The following is a 22252-nucleotide window of genomic DNA, read 5'->3' on the forward strand; positions in this document are numbered from 1 at the left end:
AAGCAAATATATGCCATTTTCGACACAAAGAAGCGCTCCTATTCATTATAATTTTACGTATCTGCTTCCAGACTCCTTAACTTTTTTTTTTAGTAACATCATCAAACACTACTAAGTCTGTGACGTGTTAATTTTCCAGTCTGTCCAGTACTTCAGTTGTTTAAAAGGTTAACACTCAGTCCTACCCAAGATTCACTCCAAAAATTATCGTCAAAAGTCACTACTAACTGAAATATCTTGACTCCCAACACTCTCTTCATAGCCAGACAGTTCTATAAAAGGTAACAGTCACCCTTAACCTTCTCAGTGCTGGACATTCTTTCTCCATAATCAATAGAATTTTTCAGATACCTGTTGTAACACCAAAGCAAGTTCAATATTCCTGTGGCCTAGAAAATACTTTATCTGTCCATGCAAACGATACTTTTATACACTAAATGTTACTAAAATACGACCATAGCAGTAAAAATGTCAAAAAACGTAAAAAAAAAAAAGAAAGAAAGAAAGGAAGAAAATAGAAAAAGAAAAAGAAATTACTGCTTCTAACAACTTCAATCTCAACCACAGCGACCCTCCAACTGTGAAACACCTTACCAGTTACCAGTCACACACAAAACACGAACCTAACGACAAAAAATCACAAACTCCTGCATCTTTAGTTTCCGGCAGGGCGGTTCTCTATCCCTCCTAACTCTTCGCCGCGCGTCTTACTGGCTGGAGGCGAGGAATGGAGTCCCTGTCATAATGGGCGTGCGGTCTTCCATGAATGCAGATTTGAGGATTATGAGGAAGTGCTGAGTGTTGCCCGCCGCCTCGCCCTTGTGTACACGGGGCGGCAAGTTTATTTTTCTTATTTAACGGCGGTCTCCTCCAGGCGCCCTTAGTCAAAACTTGTGTAATATCGCCGCTGCTACGACCACCACCACCACCACCACGGCAACGACTACCACCTCCACCTCCACCACGCCCCTCGTTCAGTAGATTTCTTTCCCTTCTACTTTTACTTCTTCTAAATTCTCTAAACCATCTTCTTTTTTTTTTTGTTTTCTTCCTAGTCATTATCTTCCTTTCCCATTGCGTTCTTATTTGCTTTCCCTCTCTCTCTTTCACTCTCTCTCTCTCTCTCTCTCTCTCTCTCTCTCTCTCTCTCTCTCTCTCTCTCTCTCTCTCTCTCTCTCTCTCTCTCTCTCTCTCTCTCTCTCTCTCTCGCTAAGAGGCTTATCATTGGCTCCTCTTGAATGAAAATCGAGAAGGAGAGGGCGACACGCAAATGAAGGAAGGAGATAAGGAAGAAGAAATATGAAGGACAGAGGAAAGAGATGAACGGATAAGGAAGAAATGGCCATAGAAGGTGATAAAGGGATTAAGAGGGGAGTATATGGGAGAAGTAAATGTTATGTGGGAGAGATACATGCAGTGAGGTATATAATGATGAATGTGGTGATGATAAGGAGTGGTGATTGATAGTGAGCGGTGAAGATACTCGTAACTGTTTGTATAAGGTAGATGTGTGGATGGTTAGCTAGACTGAGGGATGGATAGGAATGTACATAAACACAAAAATATTGATATACACACAATGGACAGATAGATAGATAGATAGACAGATACACAGATAGATATAGATAGATACATACATACATGGATGGATAAAAATTAACAGATGGATAGAGATAGACTGAAACTCACTCAAATATACACACTACATACAAGCATACCTACAAATACATGCACAAAAGGTAACTGGCCATGTGTGTGTGTGTGTGTGTGTGTGTGTGTGTGTGTGTGTGTGTGTGTGTGTGTGTGTGTGTGTGTGTGTGTGTGTGTGTGTGTGTGTGTGTGTGTGTGTGTGTGTGTGTGTGTGTGTGTGTGGGCGCGCCCGTTTACGCAAGGTGAGGTAATGAACGAAGCTGCGGAGGTGATGACCCGTGGTGGTGGTGGTGGTGGTGGTGGTGGTGGTTGCGCTAACTCCATAAAACTAGAAACCTGTTGATTAGTTAAAACGTGCGAGAATGAATTGGACTTTACACACACCACTGTATTGTAGCCAAACCTCTCTCTCTCTCTCTCTCTCTCTCTCTCTCTCTCTCTCTCTCTCTCTCTCTCTCTCTCTCTCTCTCTCTAACACCACCACTACCACCTTACCCTGACTCATTTCTTAACCCCTACAGTAGTATCCCCGACCCTGGTGCATCCCTCACCCCTATCAGCCTCACCCCCTACCAGCCCTGCACCCACACCCCTTCCCCTGCACCGCCTCATTTACATATAATAGTGAGGCGAACAAACAGGCGGGAACTTTTTCATCGCGGGGAACAAATCCAAGTAGATAATCGTATGCGTCTTCCACACCAAGCCTGCGTTATACTGTACCCTCCTTCAGCGTCCCCACGAAGCGGTACGAGAGAAACCCACAGTGTCTTAACCCCTGGGAGCACCGTGGCGAGGCTGGGATGGTCTATTTAGGGTATAGATGGATAGGCAGCAGCGGTAGACGGGGTGGGACGCGGTAAACGGGCGCGGGGCAATCATCTGTGTTTCATATGTTCGCTTAAGTCCTCATGTCAGGATCTCATCAGGAAAAATTAGCTTTATGAGTTTTATTATGCGAGCTGGCCGGGCGGAAGACAGTCATAAAGGAGGAAGGAGGGTGAAGGAGGGAGGGTGAGGGTGAGGTGTGGGAGGGGGGTGAGTGTGAGTGAGAGGAGTCGGACGGCGAAATTTTTAAGTTATTCATGTATCTTTCCGTCGTGGAGCGGCGCGGCGCTGTTGCCTCAGCGTCACGCCAGCGTTCGTGTTTATGAACATATTCATTTGTTGACTCGCCTTCACACCTACTTGAGGGGCAAGGGTGGAGAGAGAGAGAGAGAGAGAGAGAGAGAGAGAGAGAGAGAGAGAGAGAGAGAGAGAGAGAGAGAGAGAGAGAGAGAGAGAGAGAGAGAGAGAGAGAGAGAGAGAGAGAGAGAGAGAGAGAGAGAGAGAGAGAGAGAGAGAGAGAGAGAGAGAGAGAGAGAGAGAGAGAGAGAGAGAGAGAGAGAGAGAGATAACAAAGAAGCTAAAAATAGACTTCAGATTACACAGAAAATGTATCACCAATTTTCCTGTATACCACATTAGAAATAACAGACGGACAGACAGACAGACATAGACATACATACAGACACACAAACACAAAGACAGAGACAGAGACGAGACGAGAAACGAGACAAATGAGAGAGAAAGAGAGACAAGAGAAGGGGAGAGGAGGGCTGCACGAGAGAGAAGGACTGAAGGAGTAGAGGGGAGGGGACAGGTGGGGAGGTATTGTTTATTGCAGGCAAGGTAAACACGAGAAAGACCAGCACATTAGACGCCGCCGAGGAGAGGATCACGAGTCATTAAAATCGTGTATTGTGTCACAAAGGCTGATTTATTATTCCGTCATAAGCGCTTGCTGCCAAAGGAATTATTCACGTAACGAGTCCCACCCACTGTTGTCACTTCCGAATTAAAATAGCTTTGTTCTCCACCTGTTTTCTCATTCACTCCCCCCACCTCTCCTCCACACACTCAATCTCTCCCTCTTTCTCTTTCTTTCTCTCCCCGACGCCTTCCCTGACTCCTCCTCCTCCTCCTTCGGCAGCAGGTGAGCAGCGGTCTAATGAGACACACCTGCTAGTTTCGAGTGAGTACAGGATATTAATTAGAAATGTGATCCGAGGCTTGAAAGCTTTGACAACTTAGAAGAGTATGCGTGAGAGAGAGAGAGAGAGAGAGAGAGAGAGAGAGAGAGAGAGAGAGAGAGAGAGAGAGAGAGAGAGAGAGAGAGAGAGAGAGAGAGAGAGAGAGAGAGAGAGAGAGAGAGAGAGAGAGAGAGAGAGAGAGAGAGAGAGAGACGCAGAAACACACATAAAGACAAAGCTTACAGGCACAAGGAGAAAAAAAAGGTGGAAAAAAATGTACAAAGAAATTACACAAGACACTTATTTATGAAGCAAATAAGAGAGCGAGAAAAAAAGAAAAAAAAGACTATGCAAAAATTAAATGAATAAAAAAACAACAGGCACAAATAAAAAGAAAACGAAAATATAAAAAAAGAACAGGTTCGTCTTGAAAATAAGATAAAATTAGATTACATAAGAAAATTAGAGAAGAAAAATAAAAAAACATGAAGATGACTAACAGAGAGAGAGAGAGAGAGAGAGAGAGAGAGAGAGAGAGAGAGAGAGAGAGAGAGAGAGAGAGAGAGAGAGAGAGAGAGAGAGAGAGAGAGAGAGAGAGAGAGAGAGAGAGAGAGAGAGAACAGATAAATTTAACCCTTTCACTGTTACAAATCTTCCCTGAATCACTAACCACTCTAATCCATCTTTTTTTTTGTTCTACAGCCTAGAAATTGCAAAATATATCCTTTTAAACCCCTTCTTTCTTGTAAATGCTCATAAAGACTTCATATATTACTTCTGCTACAGTGAATTGTTGCATATCGTAGTGAAAGGGTTAAAAAGACGCGGTATCTAACACCCACCATCCAACCAGCACCACCACCACCCGGAGCCCTGACGAAGTAATACCCGCTCAAGGTGTGGTGAATAATTAACCTCCTCTTAGGATTATGTGTTATTCACGTGCTTCTTTAGGGGGGAGGAGTAAAATCCCAGGCACGCGAGTTTGTCCACGTTAAATATTCAGCGGCCATGATGGTTAATGTGATTTTAGAGAATATGTTAGAGAGAGAGAGAGAGAGAGAGAGAGAGAGAGAGAGAGAGAGAGAGAGAGAGAGAGAGAGAGAGAGAGAGAGAGAGAGAGAGAGAGAGAATGTGTACCAACGAGTGAAAAGTAAGGGAAATACAGATATAAAAAAAAAAAAGAATGTAGACAAAAGCAAGTAAACAAAAAAATGGAAAAACAAGAAAAAAACTGGGATGGCAAATGAACACACACACACACACACACACACACACACACACACACACACACACACACACACACACACACACACACACACACACACACACACACACACACACACACTACACCATATCGTTCGTATTCCTAAGCATTCCTGGGTCCAGCCTAGACTATTTTAGATAAGTTTGAGTGGAAATTACAGAGGTGACATTCTGCACCACCAACGGGGAAAGAAAACTCTGAAAATCCAGTTAATCATTCCTGTAGCATTTAAAAACAGTCTTAAAAGAATAAAAATAGTTAAAATTACAGTAATACAATAGAGACAAGTTACCAGAATACAAAAGAATACAAACGAACACACACGATTCCTTCTAAACACTTAACGATACGTGGAATGCGGCAGAACGGTAGATAGATAGGAAAGAGTGAGTGTAAATGCGTACGGGAGGGTAATATTCGTGGAAAGGAGGCGAGAAAAAAAGGAAGGGGAGAGGAAGGGAAACGAGGTCACTCTGCTGGGAACCGTCCGCGTTAACACCTGACTTAAAAAGGAGATTACCTGGCGCGGCGTGGCAATCATTAGGGAACAGGTGAATTATGGACGCCGAGGGAAGGGGTGAAAGCTCAGGTCACGGTGATAGGCCGCCACCCCTTCCCTCCCTCCCTCCTTCCTTCCTTCCTTCCTTCCCTCCTTCACTCTCTCATCACCCTTACTTTCATTATCATCACCGTCACCACCACCATCATAAGCATTACCTATTAACATCATCATTATTACTGTTCATTTTATTTTTACTGCTCCACCATCCTCATCATTATTATTATTACCTGTCATCATTATCACAGTGCTCTCTCACGCTTGTTGTCATTGTTATTGCTACCATCATCATTATTATTGTTATCATTCTAAACATAACAACCACTATCTAATACAAATTACAAACGTACCCCAAACATTTTAAGGAAGAGGAAAAGCAACAAGGATGATAAGATGGAGGAGGAGGAGGAGGAGCAGGAGGAAGAGGAGGAATCATGAAGGACGGGTGTCGTCGCCCGCTGGACAACAGAGTGTAAACTTCTTCTGGTGAAACGATCATCGCATCACACGGTGTCTGCCGCGGCCCTGGTGAGGAGGAGGAGGAGGAGGAGGAGGAGGAGGAGGAGGAGGAGGAGGAGGAGGAGCAGGAGGAGTAAGAAGTGGGGAGTGACAGTGCCAGGACAAGGACGACGAGGGAAATAAAGAAGAAGAAGAAGAAGAAGAAGAAGAAGAAGAAGAAGAAGAAGAAGAAGAAGAAGAAGAAGAAGAAGAAGAAGAAGAAGAAGAAGAAGAAGAAGAAGAAGAAGAAGAAGCATATGGAGAGCGACATGGAAAAGTAAGAGGGCGAAGCAAGAGGATGAGGAAATCAAAGAAAGCGGAAAAAAGCAAGGTGCGTGACGAGAGAGAGAGAGAGAGAGAGAGAGAGAGAGAGAGAGAGAGAGAGAGAGAGAGAGAGAGAGAGAGAGAGAGAGAGGAAACATGTAGAGAACGTGTTAATGCGAATATCTTGTCATTTTCTTTTCACGGTAGACTGAAAGAAAAAAAAAACTGGTGTAGCTAATCAAGTAATTAAGAAAATTAAAGATCCACACTTTTTTCCAGCAAGTAAAAAATTCCCCGAAGATGAAGTCAACTGTAGTAAAGAAGTTTGCTTTTTTCTTTAACTTTTTTTATCTCTCTTTTCTCTCTTCTCTCCTTCACTCTTTCTTTGGCAAAATTACCAACTTTTCATCCTCTTTACTTTTAAGTGGGGGAGGGGGAGGGGGAGAGACGATAAGCGATAAAAATATCATATACAAATTTCTCAGCCCTCACCTCTTATCACTTCTTAAGGGCTTAGGGTAAAAGTGATCCCGCACAGCACAGGTGTTCCGCGCGGCAGGCCCTCACATTATTAGGCCGGCCAGGTAAGGTGAGGATTTACGAACCGGTCCCGATCAAGAATTTTTACCTTGCCGATTAACCTGCTCTGAGTCCTTGTATGTAGACCACGGCATGCACACACACACACACACACACACACACACACACACACACACACACACACACACACACACACAGGAGGTTGTTTGTCCTCGTTTCTTTCCTTTTACGGTTACAGGTTCTTCTTCCTCTTCTTCTTTTCCTTCTTCTTCTTCTTCTTCTTCTTCTTCTTCTTCTTCTTCACTATACTGTTCCTTTAGTGCATTTTGTCCTCCATTAATATTTGCCTTGATTTTCTTCCTTGTTTAGAAATTTCCTTCTCATTTTCAATTTCTTTCAATACGTTGCAGCATCTTCGATCAAACATTCAATTAATCAATCCTACTTCCCTAATTCCTACTCCTCCTTTTCCTTCTCCTACTCTTCTTTCTCCTCCTCTTCTTCCTCTTCCTTGTTTTCTTCCTCCTGTCCTCTATCACCTGCAATGCTATCGATACCACCATCCCCCAACGAGACCTCTGCCTCATTTCATACTCCTTAATCCCTCCTGCTGCTTCTGCTCCTCCTCCTCCTCCTTCTCCTCCTCCTCCTCTTATTCTACTCACGTGCAATACCCCCATCACAACGAGAACACAATAAGAATTCGCAAAATCAGAACTTGAACACAAAGATGTATAAAAAAAGAAGAGTACCTAACAAAAGAAAATAAAAGAAAGAGGGATAATAATATTCTCCGACGACCACGTAATGATGTCGTCCAGACCTCGCTGAGTGGAGATCTTAATGAGGCACCGAGCACTTCTTACGGTGAGGATAAATAATAATCAAACTACCGATCAGTTACGAGAGTCCTTGCTTGGTTGATGTCGAGGGAAGCAAGACAGATAGAGAGCCTAACGACACGCTGAGAATTTATAGAGATGGAGGTTAATCTCGTCTTATCTAATCTGCAGGACTACTGGGAGACTGCAGTACAATAATAACACTTAAAGTTTGTATGTTGTAGAAAAAAAATGTACTATATAAGGAGTGAAGAAGTCAATTTAATCATGTATACTTCTTAATCCGAATAGAGCTTAGATTTATAGGATTCAAACAGTTTAAGTGTTTGAATAATATTAGGTTATGTTGTCTTAAAATCACAGGCTAGCTCAAGTATGTATTTTGTTATTATGTTTAAATACAAGATACAAAATACGAGACAAAAAATACAAAATACAAGTGAAACCTGCAAGTATAAAGCTGTGGAGTGCTGACTTGTCCTCTTGTCCTCTTCTAAATTGTGAGGAGGATACGAGAGAGAAATGACAAGGAGAAGGAGGAGGAGGAGGAGGAGGAGGAGGAGGAGGAGGAGGAGGAGGAGGAGGAGGAGAGAATAATGACGGGGCTGCGAGTTGTGACGAAGCAAGACTTTTCATGGTTCCCTGTTTTCTTCTATCCCACCATTGACTTTTTTCCTCCCCTCCTCGTCCCCCTCCCTCCCTAACTTTTTTCCCTCGCCTCTTCCCTCCATTTTTACTAGTCCCTCTCACGCTTTTTTTCAAGAGTGGTTCTGGTAGCGCCGTGCAGGATCACAGGGATATATTTCGCAAAGCTCATTAATGCTTAGGAAATATTTTTAATGACGGAGCGACAGGGAAAATTAAGAGTTACCCCTTGCACTCCCCTCTCACCCTCTCTCCACCACCCATCTTTCTCAGATATCCCGTTTTCCTTAAAGATCTTTTTTTATTATTCTCTCTCTCTCTCTCTCTCTCTCTCTCTCTCTCTCTCTCTCTCTCTCTCTCTCTCTCTCTCTCTCTCTCTGTCTTTTTTTTCCCCTCCAACACTCTTAATAACGAGAGCAAAAAAAAAAAAAATCGTTCAGTCGAGTGTAAATTTGGAAGTAATTAAAAGTGGCAATCAGGTATAAAAACATAATTAACTCAACAAATTAGTGTGAACGTCTATCGCACGTTATTAGCGCCAGAGGTCCCTCATTTTTACCCCTACTGGGATTAAACTCCATGATAACTTGGGATTAATTTTACCCTAGCGAGCGAGCCTTAGCCTTAGCCACGGGGGGAGAGGAGTGGGAGTGATGGGGATGCTGGGAGAACGAATGGAGGAGGGATAGATGTCAGTATGGAAGGGAAGGGGATGGGAGTGATGGGAGGAAGGACAGGAAGTAATGGGAAGGGTAGATTGCAGTATGGAGGAGATGGGAGTGCTTGGGGATGGTGTAGCAGATGATGGTAAAGAAGGAAGGGGACAGTAGGTTTTAAGGGGATGAAGGGGAATGGGAGGAGGAATGGTGTTGAAGGGGAGAGACAGAGGTGCTGCGAGAGGAATGGGAGGAGCAGAATAGTAAGGATAGATAGTGGTGGAGAGAGGAGGTGGGGAGATGATGGGTGATGTGGGAGTGAGGGGAATGAGAGGAACTGATAGCCACAGGAAGGGAGGAAGGGGAGAGAAGAGGGGAATAATGAGGGAAGGAAAGGGAATTAAAGTATGGATGAGGTGTGAAAGGCTTGGATGTCAACAACAACGACAAGAAGAAGAAGAAGAAGAAGAAGAAGAAGAAGAAGAAGAAGAAGAAGAAGAAGAAGAAGAAGAAGAAGAAGAAGAAGAAGAAGAACACAATACCCCATACAAGTGGGAGAAAGGTGAGATGACCAACCCACAAAGATAATTCTCACCTTCCTTATCCCTCCCATAATAAGCTAGAATCCCACCTATGCCTCCTCATTTTTTCCCACCTTTTTTTCTACATCCTTAATTCTAAAAGGAAGAGGAGGAGGAGGAGGAGGAAGAGAGGAAGAAGACACAGGAGGAAGACAAGGAGGAGACGTATCATTGTCACCCCTTTGTTCACCTTGATAATGTAACCTTTCACCCAGAATACTGTTATCACCTGTATTACCATTTATCACATTAATCGTCTTTTTCTTCCTCTGACACGGGGCCAAGAGGGAATGTCGAGGCGTCCTTTATTCCTCTTTGACTCCTCTTCCTCTTGGTGTGATAGGATGCTCTACGCCGCGAAGGATCCACCCGTGAAGGAGAGAAAGGATACGAAGGAGTGGTTTTTTGAAGGTGATTTTAACCGTATGATAACCTTGACGTGGCGCCTCTCTCTCTCTCTCTCTCTCTCTCTCTCTCTCTCTCTCTCTCTCTCTCTCTCTCTCTCTCTCTCTCTCTCTCTCGATAAAAATAATCAATTCGTCAAAGCAATCACGTTTTTCTCACTTTTTCTCTTTTCTTTTACTTTGAGGTTAATTTTTTTATCGATAGGAAATGACTCGCTGTGTTTCTCCCCTACCCTCTTCTTTCTTCCCGTTTCTTCTCTGGATACTATTTCCTGTTTATTCCTTTTCTTTCCTCTCCTCCTCTACATCTACGCTCTTGCATTTCCCTTCTACATCCTCCCTTCCTCACTTCTACACTCTTTCTTTCTCTCTCTCTCTCTCTCTCTCTCTCTCTCTCTCTCTCTCTCTCTCTCTCTCTCTCTCTCTCTCTCTCTCTCTCTCTCTCTCTCTCTCTCTCTCCCTTCAACACTCACCCCTTTCTTTATCTCTGTCTCCTTTCCCTCTCTTCTCTCTACACACTTCCCTCTTATTCTCCTCTTTTCTTCTCCTCTCTTCTATTCTCCCATCACCCTTTCCTTCCCTCCTCCTCTCCTCTTCTCCCACCTCTCCCCTCTCTTCTTCTACCCTCCCTTCACTCTTCCCCTCCTCCCTACCCCTTTCCCCCTCCCCCCCAGAGCCATTACAGTAACCAGCCTCAAAAAAGTATGGAAAAACCTCGTTACCCTCCCCCTCTCTCCCCTCTCTCTCACCCCCACCCCTGCCTCGCCTCCTTCCTTCCATTTATCTATTTCTATTAAAATCACATCTATCTATTTTGTCTCTCCCTCTTTCTCCTCCCCTCCTTCCCCTCCCCCTCCCACCACGCACCCCTTGTCTCCTTCCCTTCCTTCCTCATTTCTTTCCTCTCTCCCTCCCTCCCCCTCTGCCTCCCTTCTCGAACAGGGATGCCAGTTATGCATTTATCTAATTTTTGCATATTAATCAGTCTCTATTTTCTTCTTTCCTTCGTCTAGAAGTTCTGAAACCGAAACAGTGAATAGGGCGTGTTTCGAATCGGAGTGTTTTAGCAATGGAACTGTGTGATTGTGGGTTAGAGGTTACGTATGTTAATGAAAGTAAGTAATTAGTGATGGAAGTTGAATTGTACTGTGTGTACTGAGTGAAGAATATGTAAAGGTCATGAAGATATAGACAAGGAGGAGAAAGACGACGACGATGATGATGATGATGATGATGATGATGATGATGATGATGATGATGGTGATGATGACAAGGAAAGTTTCGGAAGCTGAAAATGTTTGGGCACTGAATAGAAGATAAAAAAAAAACAATGGTGACTACAATTACAGCAATGAGGATAATGAACAAGAAGAAACAAATGAAGGAAGACAAACAACAACACTAACACCAACATACACACCAACCCACCAACCAAGAAAAACAAACAAACAAACAAACAAACAAACAAAAAACACACCCATCCATCCAGACATACACACACACAAAGAAAACGAAAAAAAAAATGAAACTAACAAACAAAATATCGAATCTGCAATGAAAAAATACACCAAATTTTACGCATTAGGAAGAACCCTAACTCATCGGAGGAGGAGGAGGAGGAGGAGGAGGAGGAGGAGGAGGAGGAGGAGGAGGAGGAGGAGGAGGAGGAGGAGGAGGAGGGAGGCTAATGGAGGCCGCAGTCTAGTCTCTCCGGATCGGACGGTAATTAATGAACAGTCTCGTCCGGATCCGATTGACTCTATCAAATGTTCTTGCTTGGACTCCATCGTAAATTTCGGTAATGACTGCCGAGCCTCCTGTTTCTCGGACGTGCCCTCCTCCTCCTCCTCCTCCTCCTCCTCCTCCTCCTCCTCCTCTTCACTTCGCTAGAAACAATTCCTTCTCGTTCGCATCCTCCTTCTGCTGGTTCCTCCTCCTCCTCCTCCTCCTCCTCCTCCTCTTCCTTTTCCCCCTCCTCCTCCTCTTCCTGCTCCTGCTCCTCCTCCTCCTCCTCCTCCTCCTCCTCCTCCTCCTCCTCCTCTTCCTCCAATCATATTTTATCACACACACACACACACACACACACACACACACACACACACACACACACACACACACACACACACACACACACACACACTCACACACAAGAGGGAAAGACAACAAATAAAGAAAGAAAACAATAATATACATAAGATAAAACAATTATGTAAAGAGAAAAAAAGTAAGAAGGAGAAAGGAGGAAGTAAGTAGCGAGAGAGAGAGAGAGAGAGAGAGAGAGAGAGAGAGAGAGAGAGAGAGAGAGAGAGAGAGAGAGAGAGAGAGAGAGAGAGAGAGAGAGAGAGAGAGAGAGAGAGAGAGAGAGAGAGAGAGAGAGAGAGAGAGAGAGAGAGAGAGAGAGAGAGAGAGAGAGAGAGAATGGGGGGGCTAATGTATGGTTGAGGCTGATAATGATTTCCTCAAAAGATTGATGGTTTCCTACTCTCTCAAATTTTGCCTCTTCAATTTTTGATCGTAAACGTAATTAGGGGGAATGTAGGAAAAATATTAACCATGTATTGCAATTAATCATGGAACGGGCATAATCACACCTCGGGGCCCCCGCCTACCTGCAGGTGCTCCGGGAGACGCCAGGTGAGGGGTGGCTGACGAGATAATTAAGAGATGGACGCACAGGTAAGCTCAAGCACAGGTACGCAAGCTCAGGTGACAACAAATGAGATGAAATATGAGATGGGCGAAAAAAAGAAAGAAAATATTAAAGTGTTATTTACTGTAGATGGGAGAGAGAGAGAGAGAGAGAGAGAGAGAGAGAGAGAGAGAGAGAGAGAGAGAGAGAGAGAGAGAGAGAGAGAGAGAGAGAGAGAGAGAGAGAGAGAGAGAGAGAGAGAGAAAATAAACAATATCTGAGACAAGGATAAGAGGAAGTAGTAAAGTAGGTATTAATAAAATAGATAAACTAGTAAACAAATAATAAAATGAGGCATGAAATTATCAAATAAATAGTGAAAGCGTAGCAGGGAGAGAGAGAGAGAGAGAGAGAGAGAGAGAGAGAGAGAGAGAGAGAGAGAGAGAGAGAGAGAGAGAGAGAGAGAGAGAGAGAGAGAGAGAGAGAGAGACGAGGTGACGTGGGAGTCGGGTGACGGGACAGGATGCCGGGGCTGTAACACGTCAAGTAATTGCAGTACCTGATGCTGAGATGGTGGTGAGTGTCGGGTTGGGGGAGAGGGAAGTGGGTTGATGGCTTGTATTTTTAAATATTTTGTTTTCCCATCACTACTGTTTGGAAAGACGACTGAGGTGATAAGTCAGGTTTTCATTTTTTATATTTTTTTTAATTTCTATTGACGAACCAGATACTCAACCAAATTCCTCTTTAATATCTGATGTGTAAAGAAAATCGTTTCAGTTTATTTAGGGCCGTATTCGTAAACGTTTTGACATCGTTGAGGGCCACGTTAAACTCCATTACAGCCGAGAAGTGATGCTAAAACATTAGGTATCTATTAATGAGGAGTTTGGTTGAGTACGATAGATAAATATACGGAAAACCTAATGCTCTGACTCGGTTACCTTCATTGATCAGTAAGAGACAAGTGCAAGACATCAGTGATCATTTGACATTGCTGAGAGAGAAGCAGAGGGGAGACCAAGGAGAATGACACGGTGACGAGCGAGGCGGCGGCGAGGTAATGGGAGTGTTAGAACATGATAAGGGACGCTGCAAGGAACCATTAGGCCTATGCGTGGCAGTACTAAAATAAAACATACACATCCATATCCACCTATCATTCCTATCTATAAATGTGTTAGTACAACGTTACCAACACTCACGTGGCTGTCATCTGGATGTGTTTCCCGCAAATGTGTCCGCCGCTCCATTTACTTCAGACACAATGGGCACTCAAATTCTCGACATCCTAAAAAAGAACACCTGCGCTGCGGACAGGATTCGAACCTGCGCGGGCAAAGCCCAATGGATTTCAAGTCCATCTCCTTAACCACTCGGACACCGCAGCTCTGAAGATGACTGGTAATAACAGAGAAGATAATATAAATAATATATTTTATTCATGTCATATTATGTTGTCTGATCAAAACAAGCGCACGCACGCACGCACACACACACACACACACACACACACACACACACACACACACACACACACACACACACACACACATCCCCCTCCCCCTGCCCTGCCTCAGCTGTCTCTCCCGTGTATTAATATTCATAAAAATCTAATTCCACCATTTGCCTTCCCTCTGAGTTCTTCTTGATTTGTGTAAGTTTAGAAATTAGATTAACCCTAAGGAATACAACTGAGTCTTAGTAATTACTTTAATGTAAGGGGAGAGTGAAAAATGGGAGAGAGGGTGACGGTATAGCTTCCTACCCTTCCCTCCTCTCTCTCTCTCTCTCTCTCTCTCTCTCTCTCTCTCTCTCTCTCTCTCTCTCTCTCTCTCTACGTCAATTAGGGACATTCAGTAGCTATATTTGTGTGAGCTTATCCTCCTCCTCTTCCTCCACCTCCTCTCTCTCTCTCTCTCTCTCTCTCTCTCTCTCTCTCTCTCTCTCTCTCTCTCTCTCTCTCTCTCTCAATATTACGGGAACAATTAGCAGCTACGTATGTAAATGTAAATAAAATACTCCTTCCTACTTCACTGTTGTTCATAGCTTTTAAAATACGTCAGAATCATAATAAACGAACGAACGACTGAACATAAATGAATAATAATTGCACAAGTAAACATAATCATAAACAAATATAATCATACGAAAAACATGCACAGATGAGTTAATTACCTATTAATGTATGCACAGAAACGATAAGTGGGAAGGTGTGGAGGTGGCTGGCATAATTATCTGAGAGAGAGAGAGAGAGAGAGAGAGAGAGAGAGAGAGAGAGAGAGAGAGAGAGAGAGAGAGAGAGAGAGAGAGAGAGAGAGAGAGAGAGTGGGGGGGGAACACTGGCCAATAACAACAAAGACAAAAGCCCAGTAGAGATGATCATTGAATTGTGTGCTGTTGGTATATTCAAAAGTACTAATTACGGAAGGTGACACCAGCAATTATGCACACGTATGATGACAAAATAGCTACATATAAAGAAAATTAAAAGAGGACCCAGGAAATGCATGGAGGATTACCTGAAATGTGAAAGGTGAACTTGGAATTTTTTTTTTTTTTTGGCGGGAACAGATATACAATAAAAAAAATGGCGGGAACAGATATACAATAAAAAAAAAACTACAAAATTGCCATAAGAAAAAAGTTTCGCTATATTAGAATAAGATATAACATCTCATACCAAGACAGAGGAGGAGGAGGAGGAGGTGGAGAAGGAAGAAGTGGAAGAGAAGGTGGAGAAGGAAGAAGTGGAAGAGGTGATGATCTTAGCGGTATTTTATTTATTTTATTTTTTAGCGAAAACAGTTGAAGAAAGTAAAATAATAAGTATACACTAAAACTCACCATGAAATAAAAAAAAAACTCACTTCACCATAACTGACAAAACATAACATGGCATTTAAAGGAAACAATAATTCTTACACTCACCACGCCAAGGGAGAGGCCGAGGAGGGGGAGGAGGGAAGATGGAGGACGAGGTGGAATGGTGAGAAACGAAGTAATTCTCACCACCACCTTCAACACACTCCTTCATCACCACCGTCACCACACCCAGGGGCGCCACGCAACACTCGGGAGTCTAGCAACACTCAATAACACTCGGAAATCAACACAGACAACACGCAACATTTAAAAACCCCAAGAAATTTAAATCCCACTTGACCAACACGTACTCCTCCCAAGAAAACGGCGCAGGGTCTGAAGGAATGTTCTCTGATTCGCTGGACCCCATGACGCATTCTGTATCGTTTCTCTGATTGGCTAATGGGTCACTTACTCCTCTGCATGCTGACAAAGCGCGATGATTATTATTGTTTTACGAGGATGGAAATTGTTGTACTTGTAAATAGATCGAGTATTAGCTATTTTTTACTACTGTACAGGTTTCTAGTCGTTTTTCTTGGTGTATTCAAGTGCATTTATTTAATTTATATTTCATTTTCTATTGTATTAGTCTGGAAGCGGGATTAGCTAAAGATAAATACGAAACAAGAGAGAGCTTTACGGAAACAACCCTAGTCAATTAATTTCAAGACAGAGACTATTTATTTCTGGGCAAGAAAATAAGATACTTCTTTAAATCATAATCTACACAAAGAAGTAGCTAGCAATGAAATCAATGAACTAAATTATTCTGAACTTAACCGAACTTAGCCTAGCACCCCAATGAAAACACTACATGGGAGAGAGTTTTGCGAAGACAACCCTAGCCTATTTATTATTTTCAAGACAGAGACTATCTATTTTTGGGCAAGAAAATTTTTTTTTTTTTATTATAACCTACACAAGGAAGGAACTAGCAATGAAATCAATGAACTGAATTATTCTGAACTTAACCCGGCACCCCGATGGAAGCGATAAAGAAACAAAATAGCTGCGCAGTTAGCCGGTCTACTGTTGCGGCGGGTGGGAGTGTTCATTTCTTATTTCAAGGCGTTGCGTGTTAGTGCTCAGTATTTCCGAGTGCCCCAAGATTCGTAAGTGTTGCGCGGTGCCCCTGGGTGTAGTGGAGGCTACGGTGAGAGCGTATGGTAGGTGGAGTGAAGATAAATAAACTAAGATTTTGTATTTTCACACCTCCAGCACCACTTCTCGTCCCCTCCACCGCCTCCTGCAGCTACACCCACTCCACCTCCCTCCTCCAGGTGTCTCCTCGGCATGGTGAGTGTTTGAAAGTGTTGTTTAAGTGTTAAGTGCTTAGTAAAGTAAGACAGAGAGGGATAGATAGGATTTTATTTATTTTGCCTTTACTTTTCCCGCCAAAATTCATAACCGTTTTCATCTCCTACATTTTCTGGTTCTTTTATTTCATTCATGCATTATGTGTCCTCAAATGTTAGTTGGGTTATAGTTATAGTGTAAGAGCCTCATAATAACACGATAAGGAGATATTCATGTGTACATAGAGAAGAATTCCTCTCGTATGTGAAGCTATTAGAAGATTTTCCGTATAATCGAACGTAATAAGGGCAGTCTTTTTTTACTACCTTTCTTTTGTGTGTTCTTAAGGAGAGAGAGAGAGAGAGAGAGAGAGAGAGAGAGAGAGAGAGAGAGAGAGAGAGAGAGAGAGAGAGAGAGAGAGAGAGAGAGAGGCATAGCATAAGGAGTGCAGTGAAGGCGGCAGGCCCATTGCAAGGTGTCATTACTGTACGTTACCTGTTCCTCTAATCAGCCCAGGTGAATGAAACGGGCCGGTGTGGAAATGTTTGCTTAATTACCAGGTATATGAGTGTAATTATCTGATGAACGGTAATGCGGCGCCAAATGTGTGCGAGCTTTATCATTTCTAGGGGCGGGGAGGGTTGGGGAAGGCTGGGGATGGGAGGTAAGGGTGGAAATTACGCTTGAATATTAGGGTTTTACGTTCCTGTGGTTGTTTTGCTTCTCTTTCTTATTCTCTTTGGTGCAGGGGAGGTTGTGGTGGTGGTGGTGGTGGTGGTGTTGCCATTTTGTGTTTCTTGGTGGGGGTTTTTGGGTTATTATTGGGGTTTTATTTTGGGAATAGGACTGTTTTCATGTTTCTTTTGTTATTTGTTTGTTTTCATGTTGTTTTCGTGTTGTAGGTAGTTTGTGGTCTTTGTGTTAAGGTGTCTGTAAGTGTGTGTGTGTGTGTGTGTGTGTGTGTGTGTGTGTGTGTGTGTGTAAACATATGGTTCCTCGCTGATTTACACGCTAATATGAAAACGTGAGAGTAAATCAGAGTAAATGAGGAACGTAAAGTGAAGAGTGGAAGTAATAGAGAAGAGGAGGAAGTGAGGGAGGGAGAGAAGGAAGTAGGGGAAGGAGAGGAAGGAGGGAAGGTGTTAAAAGGAAAATAAAAAGGGATAGAAATAGACCACACGAAGAAAGAGACGATAAATTGTATTTTTTTTTTTTTTTTTTTTTTCATTTTAGCTCGTTATCAATTGTTCCGCACATTTGCTGTGTGAATTAGCTTGCCGAACCGATTGACTACAGAGAGAAATAAAAATAAAAAAAATATATATATATATATATATATATATATATATATATATATATATATATATATATATATATATATATATATATATATATATATATATATATATATATATATATATATATATATATATATATATATATATATATATATATATATATATATAAAGAAAAGCACCAAATAAAGTATCAACAACAACATCAACTGGGAAAGAAGGAAGGAATAACATTAACAAGAATAAACTACTATCAATAACAACAATAATAATAACAAAGTAACAATAACAAACAACGTTAAACTACCGGCAGCAATTACCAAGAAAGAGAAACCAACATTCGACCAAATAAATAGATTAAATAGATAAATGAATAAATAATAATAAGATGAAATATAAGTAAAAAAAAAAAAGCTAATATTATTTCTTCCTTTGCATTCCTTTGTGTTTTCACGCTACCACTCAACACACCCACGTGAAACCATACACCGAAACTCACACCCTCCCCAACATTGCAGTTTCCTGGTCTGGGGACTGAGAGAGCGTGGGGAGGGGGAGACGGAGAGGTATCCGGGTGGGAGTGAGAGGAGTAGAGAGGAAGTACAGAGGGAGTAGAGACAAGAAATGCATCCGGGAGTATTTTTGAGCGTGGCGACGTGAACAGGAAGCTTGCCAGATACGTGAAGGGCTTAGGACATCGAGCTGAGATGGAAAGGCAGGGAGGGAGAAATAAAAATCAGGAAAAACAGTGTGCGGTGGATTTATTTTTATGACACACACACACACACACACACACACACACACACACACACACACACACACACACACACACACACACAGTGGTATTTAACCCCGTGAATTATTAAATCCCCAAGCTGTAATGTAACTTTACGAGTAGAGCTGCACAAAACACACACACACACACACAGACACACACATGCAAGCAAAATATATGATAAAAACACGCTTAAACAAAGATATATTACTGCACGCTAATATATATAATTTCGAGATGTATATAATTCAGGTAAATCAGCACACACGTATGCACAAATCTCTACCATGTGAATTCCGCTGAACACCTGAATGGGAAGCAGGTGAGGCGGGTTCATTAAGCCGGCGGGACGCAGCACAGGTAGGGCGAGGGGAAAGGTAAAATTAGACATAACATTTAATAGTCACACCAGACATTAATTCTCATTATTTGTCATGAGCGGGGAAACTTTTCTTTTTTTATCTGCGTTTTGTGTTATTCTGTTTTTTTTTTCTTTTGGAGTGTCAGAGAGAGAGAGAGAGAGAGAGAGAGAGAGAGAGAGAGAGAGAGAGAGAGAGAGAGGGTGAGAGAGGGTGAGAGACAGAGTCTGTTTTACGAGTTTAAGGTAACAAGTTTTTTTTTCTTTTTTAGTAATAAGAAATTCTCTCTCTCTCTCTCTCTCTCTCTCTCTCTCTCTCTCTCTCTCTCTCTCTCTCTCTCTCTCTCTCTCTCTCTCTCTCTCTCTCTCTCTCTCTCTCTCTCTCCCTCTCACGTAAACAAGATTTCTCTTTTTCCTCTCTTACTCCTTCTTTTTCACATCCCTTACTCTTCCGCCTTACCTTGCCGTGCCATCGAAATGAGAACGAAGACTGAAATTCCATAATATTCTTCCACTTACAAAACTCCCGCGAAAGAAAACGGAAGCAGGGATTATAGCCAAGTCTCCCATGGGTCACTAACGAGAATGTCATGTCCCCCTTTATTTTTTTCCTCTCCCTCTCCTTCTCTTTCCTTTCTCCCTCCCTCTGGTTTCCTCTCCCCCTCCCCAGTCCCCTCTTTATTAGGTAATGATATTGATTTCGGAGCAGCTGTGGCGATTATCGATAGAAGCGCAGATAACAGACTGATAAGGGACGGTTTGGCCTGCTTGCCTTTTTGTCTGTGAGAGAAAACGAAAAAAAAAAAAAAAAAAAAAAGGAAAAATCTATATAATGTCTTTATCGTCGCTGTTAGGGAGACTAAGAATAATGCAGCTGCCTGGTTAGTAGTGGTGGTGGTGGTGGTGCAGTGTGGTGTGGCGAGGTAATAATGGAGGGTACTTACGTAATCTGGTAATGAGGTGTGAATGAGGCGGTGGTGGTGCGGAAGGAATATAAAGTGCCGGTGAAGCATGAGGATGAGACGGTGGTGGTGGTGGTGGTGGTGAGAGGAGTGTAGTGGTGGTGCAGTGGTGTATGTAAGGAGAAAAGGAGGAAGGGGGGAAGACTGAATATGGCGTGTTGGTGGTGGCAGTGGTGGTGGTGGTGGTGATGGTGGTGATGGTGGTGGTAACTGAAGTAATAGAAGAACGGTTTATAATTCAATAGAGGGAAAAGAGTTGTACAGGAATTAGCGCAGTAATCCCTTAACCACTCAATCACGGAGAAATCGATGAAAGAATGAACAGATAAAAAAAAAAAAAGAAAGAAAAGGAAAGGCACGAACAAAAATCAAATGTACGCATCATACAAAACAAGGAAGAAATAATAAAAAAGAAAATCACAATATAGAACACAAGGCCCTAATTAATCTACTACCCATTTCATAAACAAAACACGTGTAGAGAACAAAAAGACTAATAAGAACAGAAAAAAATAATAAAACCAGCTTAAATAACAGGAATACCAGACATACACACACACACACACACACCTTCATGAAGCCATAACCCACGTTCCTGCGCCATCACCCTTATAATCAGTAGGCAGGACACGTGGCATCCCTTCGTCAGGCGGCTCTCCCTCAGGTGCTATCGTAGTCCATCAGTAATAAAGGGGCGATACCTGGGCAGGACTGTGAGGGGAGGAGCAGGTCACAGTTCTTGATCCTTGACTCCCACGCGCACCCCATCAGATACCTACCTACCTACATCACTGCCTAATTACATTGATTGCATAATTACATTGATTTCTCCATTACCTTCAAACGAGCTATGAATGCACCGCCTTCATAAACCCGCTGCTGCTATTAGGGATCTGTCTTTATTGAGAGCAGGGAGGGAGGTGGAGGCTTCTAATAGGGTGTTCTGTATGGTGCCCTTTGCCTTCTGCCTCCTCTCTCTTTCTTTCAGTGTCACTTCCCCTACTGGTCTTCTCTCTGCTTCCCTTTTACTTCTCGTCTACTTCCCCTCCCTCTCAGTAAAGATCGGGAAGGAGGTGGAAGGTCTTAATAGGGTGTTCTGTATGGTGTGTCTTGCTCTCTGCCTCCTCTTCTCTTTCAGTCCCACTTCTTCCCAGTCTTTATTTCTCCTCTACTCTATCTTTCCTCCTTTAGATATTGTTTCTCTTGCTTTCCTACGTTGTCTCTTCAGTTATAGCATTCTCTCCATCTTTTCTTCCCTCATTTAGTTTTTCCTCTTTTCCTCTTTTATTCATTATTTTTATTTGTTGTCCTATTTATGTTCTTCCTACTCTCTCATCCACACAGCCTCGTCTTCCTCGTTTCCTTCTTCTCCCCTCGTTCTGTCCTTCCTCGTTTTCTCTTTAATTTGTTATTTTTATTCATTGTCGTCTTCTCCTGGTATTGTCTCCACACTACCTCCTCTTCCTCTTCTCCTTCGCCTGCCTGATTCTCCTCCTCTTCCTCGTTCTGTCTCTCATCTTTTGTTTATTGTCATTATCCGTTATTTTCTTCTACCTTCTTTATTCTGTCTTTCCTCTTTTAGCTACATTCCTTATTCTTTGTTATCGTTGATTTCCTCCTTCTCCTCTTCTTTATTATCTTTGTTTTCATTGCTATTCTTCTTATTATGTCTCTCCTCTTTTTGTAGTTATTGTTATTGTTATTCGCAGTCATTCTCCTTCTGCTCCGTCCTTTCCTCCTCCTCCTCCTCCTCCTCTTCCTACTCCTACTCCGTCCTTCCCTCCTCCTCCTCCTCCTCTTCCTACTCCTCCTCCTCCTCCCCTTTCTCTTCTTCTTCATCCTCTTCTTCTTCTTTTTCTTCTTCTTTTTCTTCTTCATTGTTGTCATCCTCCTCCTCCTCCTCCTCCTCCTCCTCACGTAACACCTCGCCAGAATGTAACCTACACCACCACCGCTACCACCACCACCAGCACCGCCACCGCCACCTTCATCCATTAAATCCAAGAGCGTGTAATTATCACCCTATTTTAGTGAACCCGTGAAATTCATTCTCTAAAAATAATGCCCATAAATATAACTTTCTTTTACCTTCATGATATTATAGTATGTATATCAAGGAGCAGGAAAGGAAAGGTTATATAGATCTGGTTT

The 22252-nt window shown here is 42.7% G+C and overlaps 1 protein-coding gene, 1 long non-coding RNA gene and 1 other non-coding gene across 3 annotated transcripts in view; 1 reads left to right on the plus strand and 2 right to left on the minus strand.

Moving 5' to 3' along the window:
* The window catches only part of LOC135107804 (uncharacterized), a 115515-nt gene extending 99780 nt beyond the window's left edge, over window positions 1-15735 (minus strand). The window contains exon 1 of the long non-coding RNA XR_010271999.1: window positions 15479-15735. This is a non-coding gene — a long non-coding RNA (uncharacterized LOC135107804). The remainder of the gene's footprint in view (window positions 1-15478) is intronic.
* Window positions 13856-13937, minus strand: Trnas-uga (transfer RNA serine (anticodon UGA)). Its single transcript has one exon. It is a non-coding gene; the product is annotated as a tRNA-Ser (tRNA).
* An 838-nt stretch (window positions 15736-16573) lies between the features above and the next one.
* The window catches only part of LOC135107964 (dachshund homolog 1-like), a 128895-nt gene continuing 123216 nt past the window's right edge, over window positions 16574-22252 (plus strand). The window contains 1 exon segment of the mRNA XM_064018455.1: window positions 16574-16711. The gene's annotated coding sequence lies outside the window, so the exon portion shown is untranslated.

Source organism: Scylla paramamosain, chromosome 16, assembly GCF_035594125.1.
Source record: "Scylla paramamosain isolate STU-SP2022 chromosome 16, ASM3559412v1, whole genome shotgun sequence".
NCBI classification, from domain to species: Eukaryota; Metazoa; Arthropoda; class Malacostraca; order Decapoda; family Portunidae; genus Scylla; species Scylla paramamosain.